The sequence below is a fragment of the Chenopodium album genome, chromosome 15, assembly GCF_948465745.1.
Source record: "Chenopodium album chromosome 15, dcCheAlbu1.1, whole genome shotgun sequence".
Lineage (NCBI taxonomy): Eukaryota > Viridiplantae > Streptophyta > Magnoliopsida > Caryophyllales > Amaranthaceae > Chenopodium > Chenopodium album.
In genome coordinates this window covers 35,999,019-36,009,055 of record NC_137848.1, presented here as the reverse complement: position 1 = coordinate 36,009,055, position 10,037 = coordinate 35,999,019, and the positions used below count along the sequence as shown (strand labels likewise).

At 36.7% G+C, this 10,037-nt stretch overlaps 1 pseudogene; it reads right to left on the bottom strand.

Annotated features, from left to right (window-relative positions):
* Positions 1 to 260: 260 nt before the first annotated feature.
* LOC145583604 (small nucleolar RNA R71) lies at positions 261 to 358 on the bottom strand (annotated as a pseudogene).
* Positions 359 to 10,037: the final 9,679 nt, after the last annotated feature.

The following is a 10,037-nucleotide window of genomic DNA, read 5'->3' as shown; positions in this document are numbered from 1 at the left end:
CCTTACCTTAGGTTCGACCTGGACTTGCCCCTATACCTAGGGTTGGGTTTAGTTTTACAAATTTTGTTTTGACCGGGGAATCTAGACACCAACAACCTAGGTTTATCCCGCGTCAAAAATGGCGCCGTTGCCGGGGAAGGCATGGTGATTTGCTATTGTTAGACAAGGAGGTTAAGCCAAACTCATTGAGAACATGGGATGAAGTGACTAAGGAATTTCTATCTCGGTTCTATCCAAAAAAGAAGACAGCCGAAGCAAGAGCTCTCATTCAAAGCTTCTAGCAAAAGCCGAATGAAAGTCTCTATGAGGCATGGGAAAGGTATAAGGAGTACTAAAGAGAGTGCCCACACCATGGGATTCCTACCTATCAAATCATCCAAATCTTATATGGTGGTTTAAGCCCCGAAGGCAAGTCTTGCTTGGATACCGGTGTCGGAGGTCTTATCATGAACAAAACGAAGGATGAAGTGGTGGACTTAATTGAAGATGTGGTAGATATCACATGGATTGGCAAGAAGGTGAGAGAGAGTCGACAAGCAAAAGCGGTTCAACGGTTTATTCAATCGACCATCTCAATGCCATCAACAATTTGTCTTCACAAATCTCAAACTAGGAAAAGGAGATGACCTCAATTAAGGCAAAGCTTGAGAGTTCTTCTTCACAAGCACCAATTATTCCCTCCCACAATAAGGGGAGAGGTACATCTTCTAACTCTACTCCTTCAACTTCGAATAATATGCCAAATGGATGTGTGTTTTGTGATGTATGTGGGTCATATGACCATGATTCTTCTAATTGTCCACATGCATTTGTGAATTGTGATGATGTTGATAATAATGATTGTGAGCAAGTGAATTTTGTTTCAAATAACAACAGTGGACAAAGATTTGATAGACCAAGAAACTTTAGGAATAGAAATGCTCACCAGCAAGGGAATTTGATAATTATAACAATGGTGGTTATAGAAACAAAGGAAATTAAAATTTCGAGGGAACTATAATAATCAAGGCTATAATAATCAAAACCAAAGCCAAGGGTATGGAAACCAAAGCCAAGGTCAAGGCTATGGTAACCAATACCAAAACAATGGCCAAATCAAAACCGGGGTAATGGGAACAACCAAAATCGGGGGAATTTTCAAAACAACAACCAAAGGGGACCCTTACCCGGATTTGCTCCAAGAACTCAAAGATAATGATGAGAATTCCTATGCTCAACCTTCATCTTCTAGAACTATTTTGGAAGAAATCATCGAGAATCAAAATAAAATTTTGAACACTTACATGTCGGTAAGTGATAAAAAGCTCAATGAGATGATGACACACAACAAGATGCTTGAAACACAAATCACTCAATTGGCTAATACCTTGAAAGAGAGTGTGAATGCTAGCCCTTGTTCTTTACCCTCACAAGGAGTTGAACCTAAAAAACTCGTGTATTCTATCACCACAAGGAGTGGGAAAGTTCTTGAAGAGAGAGTTTCTAGGAAGAGTGAGGAAGATAAGAAGATGAGTGATTCAAGTGAGGAAAAAGAGATTAATGTGTCAAAGAAGGTGAGTAAAGAAGCCCAAGAGGAAGAGAAGAGTGATGAAAAAGTGCAAGAGGAGGTAATCAAGCCCAAACTTCCATATCCCAAAAAGTTTTTGAGAAACAAAATTGATGAACTATTTGGGAGATTTCTTGACACGCTTAGGGAAGTTCATCTTTCAAACCCTTTCACGGAAGCCATGACTCAAATGCCAAGATATTCTAAGTTCCTTAAGGAAATCTTGAGTGGCAAAAGAGAGTGTAATCAATTTGATTCGGTAGAGGTTGGGGAATGTTGTAGCGCTTTGATTCATAATGATTTACCCAATAAAATGAAAGATCTGGGTAATTTCTCTATCCCTTGCAAAATCAATGGAAAATTGTTCTAAAACGCTCTATGTAATCTTGGTGCTAGTGTGAGTATCATGCCTTATTTGGTCTCTAGGAAGCTTATGCTAGGTGAGCTTCTTCCAACTAATATGACTTTGCAATTGGCCGATAGATCTATTAAGTTTCCAAAGGGAAGAGTGGAGGATGTTCTCCTCAAGATAGGAGAGTTCACAATTCTGGTTGATTTTATTGTGCTTGAGATAGCGGAAGATGATAGCATACCTATTATTTTAGGGAGACCTTTCTTAGCTACTTCGGGAGCTTTGATAGATGTGAAGGGAGGCCTTATTAATTTGAGAGTTGGTAACAATAAGGCTAGTTTTAAGCTTAAACCAATGCATGAATCTTTGTCTCTTGTGAATGGAATCATGTGCATTAATTCCCCTCATTCCAATGATAATGTATGCATGATTGTTTCTTCTACTAACAAAGTTCATGAGGTTTGTGATAATGTGCCTTTGTGTGTTGAATGCAAGAAGGTTAGTGAAGAAAACAAGGAGCCTTTTAAGCTTGTGGATGAGGAGGTGATTGATATTCCTCCATGCTCTACCCCCAAGAGGACGAGGATGACTCCAAGAGTGTTGATGGTGAGAAGTCGTCCACTAGAAGGAGTAAAAAGACAAAGAAAAAAAAGAGAACTTTTATGAAGAAGAAAGCAAAGTTGAAGCAAAGTGAACTTGTTTCAGAAGTTTCATCAAATGAGAATACATCAAGCAACGATGTGAAGTTTCCAAGGAATGAGAAAAAGTTTGTTTTATCTACCACTTTGAACAAGGTGGTGTTCTTTAACCCTCCGTGATTTGGAGGAAGGGTCGAGTTATGGACCTTAATCAAGCGCTTACCGGGAGGCAACCCGGTTTTCTAACTTTTACTTTTGATTCTATCTTTCTTAGCTTTCTTTCAAATTGTTTTTCTTTCGTTCACATTTTTTGAATTTGGATTAATAGGTTGAATTCATGGGAATTGGACTATCTCGAATGAGAATGAGCACAATGGGAAGGTGTTTCGTGGTAACTGGTGAGAGTATGCTGGACATTATTGAATTTCGAGTCAAATGGGTAAGGTAATTTAGGAGGTAAGTTAGGAAAAGGTGTGGTAAAATGTGAAGCAAATTTTTTCTTGCTGGGTTCATTATAGTGCTCTCATTAATTTGGGATGTTGAACCCACTGTAAAGGGGTGTAGAAACTGATGTGTTTAGTGGGTTCAATAATCCCGGGATGATAAAGATCATTAAACCCATACATGAACGCACCAAGAGCAAGAAATAAGCAAGAAGAGGAGTAGCAAGGGCACGCGCAATAACCCAACCCGCACTACTTCTTGTTTCTTTCTCCTTTCTTTTCCTTATTTCATCCCAAACCCACACTCGTTTGCACCTCCTTCTCCCTTTAGAACAAAACCCTAACCTTCCAACAATAAAAAATCACCCCTCAAATCATCAAAACAACTCACAAATTCAACAATTTCTTACTCAAAATTCATCATCTTCATCAAAATTATACTACCTTCCTTCATTTCTTCTTCTCCAATCTCTCTCCTCCATTAAAGTGCAAATTGGGGATTTTCGGTGCGGTGGATTTTGGTGCCTGATTCTTAATCATTCTTACTTCTAGTATGGTATAATCATCTTCCTTACCTCTATTTTACATTTTTATATCAATTTGTAGCAAGAATTTGATTAATTTGATGATTGTGAATAGTAGTAGTATCATTTTTGTTGAATATGTTGGTTGATTGAGTAATTGGGTTGATTATATGTGTAGTTGTTGATTAATTATGCCTTACATTGTATTGTTGTTGATTGTGTAGCTCTTTTGTGAAATTTTGTTGCAATTTGTGGAAGGTTGATTTTTGGTAGTAAGTGGTTACTGGAGTATTGGTTGGTTAAACCAAGTCTTGTGGTAGTATTGTGATTGTGGTGATTTGTGGTGATTTATGGAGTTGTGATTGTGTTTTTGTTGTGAATTTGGTGAAGCAAAAATGTCTAAAATCATGAAAGCCCTCACTTCCAAAAAGAGAAAGACAACCATAACCATTGAAGAACCTTCTCCATCAAATACACCCTCTTCCCAAACACAAAATGAAGACCCTCATCCTTTACCAAAAACTCGATTCGCCAATCCAAACCATAAACCGCTTTTGAATAATTTCATGAAAAAAACCACAAAGCCCTCACGACATTACCATGAATCAAGCATGATCAAATTGGGTATCAATGAGGACTTATGGGTTCTATTCGACAACCTTAGGTTGGGTAGCTTTGTCAACAAGTGCTACAGAACCTACCTTGAGCCAACTAAGGAGTTTTTGACCTCTTTGACTACTACTCTGATTGGTACCAAGGACTTCCAAATCAGCTTCCGGCTTTTCAATGCTGAGCATGTCATGTCCTTGGCCGAGTTCAATGCGGCCCTTGACTTCAATCCGGGGGCGGATATTCTCTTCTCCAAGCATGACTATTTGGATAGGTATTCCCAAAATTCTTGGTGGCAGGGAATCTCGGTGAAGAATGAGTTCTCCGACCGTTATTCCCTTGCAAGCGACATTTTCCAGCCATGTCTACGAGTGCTTCATCGATTGTTGGGGTACTCGGTATTCCCTAAGCAAGATTTGGGCAAGATGTCGCAAGCTGAGTTGCGAGTTCTATGGATGGCAACTAGGGAAGAGTTGCGTGGGAGGTTGAATTTTCGGGCATATATTTTTAAGGAATTGTATGGACATGAGAGGCAGTAGGTCGGGAGACATCACTACTAGAAAATCCGTCTTTTATGGACGCTTTTTAAGCTTTTTTCGACGCTAAAAAGCGTCGAAAATTTATTTCTCGACACTGCAAAAAAGCATCGAGAAAAAAGTGAGTCGAGAAAATTAGGTGTCATAAAAAAGCATCGCAAATCTCGACGCTATAATTTGTCCAAATTTTTATCCGAAGCGTCGAAATTACAATAGTTGGCGCACTTTCTCAACTTTAGTGATGCTTTTTTATGGCTAGAATCTTATTATTAGCGACGCTTTTTTGTGTCCACAATTTCATATAATCTATGTTTTAGTAATTTAGCGACGCTTTTTTCTATCTATATTTTTTTGTTTGAGTTCTTTTCTTTTCCATATTCTTTATAAAAAGATCTAGAATATATCAACCAAAAAAATATATTTCATATTGAAATTTGTATTACCAATATATACAGAGCAAAGTCATGCCAATTTTTTTTTTCTTATTCCATATTAAAATATTATAGTACTTGTACAACATCTCATAGTCATGAGTTCTCTATTACAAAAGATATGATTCCAACTTATATATACTTCATTCGTGACTAGTTTTAGTGGAACAAATTTACTCATTTCTTCACAAAAAAAACTTCATTAAATCTCAAACTTCGCTGCTCCTTAATCTACTCGCAAGGGGGCATTAAGGAAAGTTCACATTGTGACCAATTGTTGGCCTTGAATTCACAACACATCCTTTGATGTTTCTGGATTATTGGCAGGAGCAACGATAGCAAGGTGGAGCGACAGCAGATTTGACGAAATTAAACTATGGTTGTGGTATTCCTCTCGTTCAGAATCTGCAAGAAACTCAGCATCATTGATAGTAGATTATACAGAAGCATATAAACCGTTTGAATAAATCGGAATCACAACGCATGAAAACTGCAACGAGCAAATGCAAAACATACATTTCTTTTGAATGGAGAGAGGGAAGCTAGGGGATAACAGAGGGAAAGTAGTATTTTTCACACCCGAAACTTCAGTAGGGTCAGTCACTCGTAACCATGTTTGAGTTAAAAAAAGTATTTGATAAACTTGTATAAAGTAGACAGGAAAACAAACAACTCAATAGGGGCATGTAGCACTTAAACCCCTCTTCAGAGCTTCAGAACAACCATAAGGGCATGTAGCACTTAAACCCCTCTTACACAAAAATTAAATTCAAGGCATATTATTTGTCGAATCTTCTTACTTAAACATGTCATATATAACATATAATAGACATGGGATTGCATCAACCAAATCATATAGTTCAATATTCAGTCCAATTCATGGTTTGAAATCGGATTCCAGCCATCAACTAAATGCAAAGTCAAATATAACTAGACACAATTCTAAACTTATGCTTGTTGTAGACGTAAATCTTCTATCTAAAAATTCAACCCAAGTCTTATAAGATTTGAGTAGTATTACAACAGAAATTCAAATCGTAACAATATTGCAGGGAATAAAGGTTGGAACTTACTCCTGCTTGATTATAGTATGTTACGGAGTAATGCCAAGATCTTCATTTCACTTTCTTGTGCAATATGTTGTATGGAAATTGTCTTGCGTCTAATTCAAATCTTCTAAACTATTTCATTGATGGAGCTTACTGAAAATCCATTGGGAAAATTAATAGAGACATCATAGTTAATACATATTATCTTTTAATGACACATAACTCAGAGAAGACAAAGTAAATACCTTGTTGTCTATACGCGAAGGAGAACTTGCATAAGGAACTTACTGATTAGAAATAGGCCAGCATTGCCAGACTGATTACAGAAGTAAAAAAACTCAATTCGGTAGTAAAATTTCTCAGCCAAAGCTATAGCCCAATTTGTTCAGTCACCAAATTAAATTTATAGTCTAACTAATAACAATGGCCTTTTGACCACACTCTTGTCTTATAGTATAATGCAATAAAATTGGCCTTAACGTCAACATTACTAAGCAGAAACTAAGTTCTAGGAAAACTGATCACAAAATCTTCACTCCAAAATAAAAAATTTGCCTTCATGGACCTGAGAAATTAAACTGGTAGCAGATGGATGTCTAGCTAGAAAATATGGGTCCAGAGCACATTTATTCCTTGGAACCCCTATTTTGTTCTCATGATGGACAATCAACTGACCACAAAATCATTAACTAAACACACCCCAATTCATAATACTACGTAATAACAAAGAGTGATCAAATAAAACTCCAATAAAAAAAATCCTAAACTTACTTTATAGCACAATTTACATTCGTACATAAATCCTAACAAGTATAAAAACATGCCAAACACATGACTATTGAATTGGAGCTATTACAGCTTATTAGTTGTAGAAATTCAAATCTAGTTTAATTCTTGAAAGAATCTATCTAGTTTTTAGCAAATTATTAGAAAATAATCCAAAAAATAAAATATTAGACAAGATGGAGGAAAGAATTGATAATTAAGATTGACTGATTTAACACTTACATAAAGTTTCGAATGGATAAGTTGATTTAGCAGGCCCCTTGATACTCTACAACACATACAAAGATACAACTTATTATAAATTATAACACCAATCATTATCTAGCATAAGTGAATCACAAATTTGAAAAATAAAAAGAGTAGTATAATAAAATACTCTGCATTACATACAAAGAGTTAAAGATACTAGTTCTACAATCTGATAGAAGTAGGAACGTTGTTCTTTTCAGTGTAAAATTCGAGTTAGGTAGCTATGTCATCTCAATATCTCATGATTCAAGAGCTTACGTTCCTTTATAATAAGACTAATATGGTTTTACGAATCTAAACAATAGAAGAAAATAAAAAGACGCAAATTATTATCTTTTCCCACTACAAAACGCAACCTAGAAAAATTAACACTCTAAATATATAATCAAAGAGAGTCACAAACAAAAATTAACCCAAATCGTGCTTCAAACATATGATGATCAATGGTTTCGAAATTGAATTAAAAAGGCAGCAAACAATTTAACATAACAATATGTATACACATACAAACAATCCCTAAAATTATGCTCGATCTTCATGAATCTAACCCATATCTGAGTAGTCTGACCAATATTTTGAGATATTATTGAAAACTTATTAACATCGGAAAACAATCTATAAGATACAATTCGAAAATTAGACGAACCTCAATAATAACGACATAGAGAAGGATGATATTGATTACTCCGTACAATTGAGGACGAGTAGTGAAACTTCATAAAGCAGAATTATGAGAGACGCAAGGAGAAAGAAAATTTGTGATCGAAATCCAGGCCATGACTCCATGAATCCCTTTGTAGAATTCAGATCGAATAAAGGAAAAGGAATACAGAATAGTTAGGGTTAAGATTTAAGAATATGAGTTGAAGGTTCGTGATGTTGAATTGGCCGGTTTTATTTTTTTTATCAATTACATTTTTTTCAGCTAATTGGGTCCACGTGCAAGGCACATGTTAACATTCTCGACGCTTTTCGATGTCGAAAATTACTTTCGACATTAAAAAGCGTCGAGAAAACATGGATATCATTATTTACAGTTGACCCTCTTGCCTCAGTGTTAAGGCCATAGCTTCGAGAAAATGCTCTTTTTGTAGTTGTGATCCCTTGTGGTAGCATGATTACTAGGTTGGCTACTAGCCTTGGCTATGGGAGATATCTTCTCTCTTGCACTCCGGTGGGGGATCTCAACACCCATTACCTCGACACCGCTCAACTCCAGCAAGTGCAATTTATAGCAAAGAGCGATGATGAGGAGGTGATTGATTGGCTTGTAAGGAATTCTCATCGGTGCTATCTTCCAAACTCCTCCTTGACCTTCTTTCACCGTCATGCCCCGAATGTATGGTTTGTGCCCGTGAGCAACCGCATCCCCGGTGAGGATGAAGATATGGAAGATGTGCTCAATGAAGAGCAACAAATTCAAAGAAATCATCATCAACAACAACAACAAGAGCAAGAAGTGCCTCAACCTCAACATCGACAACATCGATTCTCCAACCCTAGCATGGAGGCTTTCACTGCCCAAATGGCGGGCATGCAAGTCCTAATGGAGGCCATCTACAACCAAATGAGAGGTATCTCCAAAATGAAACAAGGTATGTTTCTCCAACAACAACAACTATATAAGGCAAGTGTTAACCATGGGGAGATCACTCCCCGGTTAACTACCCATACTTCCCTCCTCAACTCGGTCTCGTACCGTCTAGAGGAGGTGATGGGAAGCCTACTTACCCATATTGGTCAGGACCTCAAGGGTCCAACACCGACACTATGTCATTTCCGGATGAGCACAGTAACTATAATTACCGTGTGCTCCGGGGGAGAGACTATAGGGGTGATCCTAACTACCCCTATGTCGATCCCACCCATCCGTTGCCACTAGAGTTGCCCGATCTATTTTCCTGTCTTTGTGCTTTTAACTCCATCCCTTTTAATATGTGATCTTTGTTTTGTATTGATGGGATGTTGATATGTATTTTTGTTTAGCTTGGGGGGGCCCTAGTCTTATGAAGAGTCTAAGTGGCCAATTTTGTTATTGTTGGATATCCTTGATTTTTCATGTCTTCATGGGGTATGATTGCTTGTCTTGATCATACTTGATGTTGTTAAGTGTTGTTGTTATCCATGATCATATCATGTTATTTTGTGGAAAAGATTTTGTTGATTGATTTTGATGATGATGGCATTTCCATGATGAGTTGGTGATGATTTTTGCTCCCATCAATCCAAATCCCTAAATCCAAAACCCTTGAATCCAAATCCCTCTAATCCAAATGATTTTTGCTTAGGTGAATAGTTGATTTTGCTATTTTAAGTGTATAGTTGTTTTTGTTAGTTTGTTTGGTTTGTTTTGATTTGATTTTGTAGATTAGTTTGTTTTTGTTTCTTCATTTTTCATTTTTGATTTTTTCTTTCTTATTATTTTGTTTTGAAGTTACTAGCCGTTTTTTTTTTGTATATAGTTCCATTTTCTCTTTTTCTTTCTCACTCGATTTTGCAAATTCATGCTATGCTTGTGGAGCTTCATGGAGGTGGTACTTTCTTTACCACGCTTTTCTTTGCTTAGCTTGGATTCCCGGTGAGATCTTTCTTATTTCCCTCTTTTCTTTATTTTCTTTCATTGTTTGCATAGAAAAGGATTAGTTTAGGAGCAGTTGAACGATTCGAGGATGTTTTGGGTGTTTAGGGTCATTGAAGATGTTGTCGAATGACCACTTGTTTGTCGATTGGGATTTATATGACATTCATACATCTTCGCACTTTTCGTTATCTTCTCCTTTCTTTTCCTTTTTCTTCTCTTTTCTACTTTTCTTTTTCATTTCATTCTTTTCAAATATGCATAAATCCAAAAATATGATTTTGAGACTTTCTTTT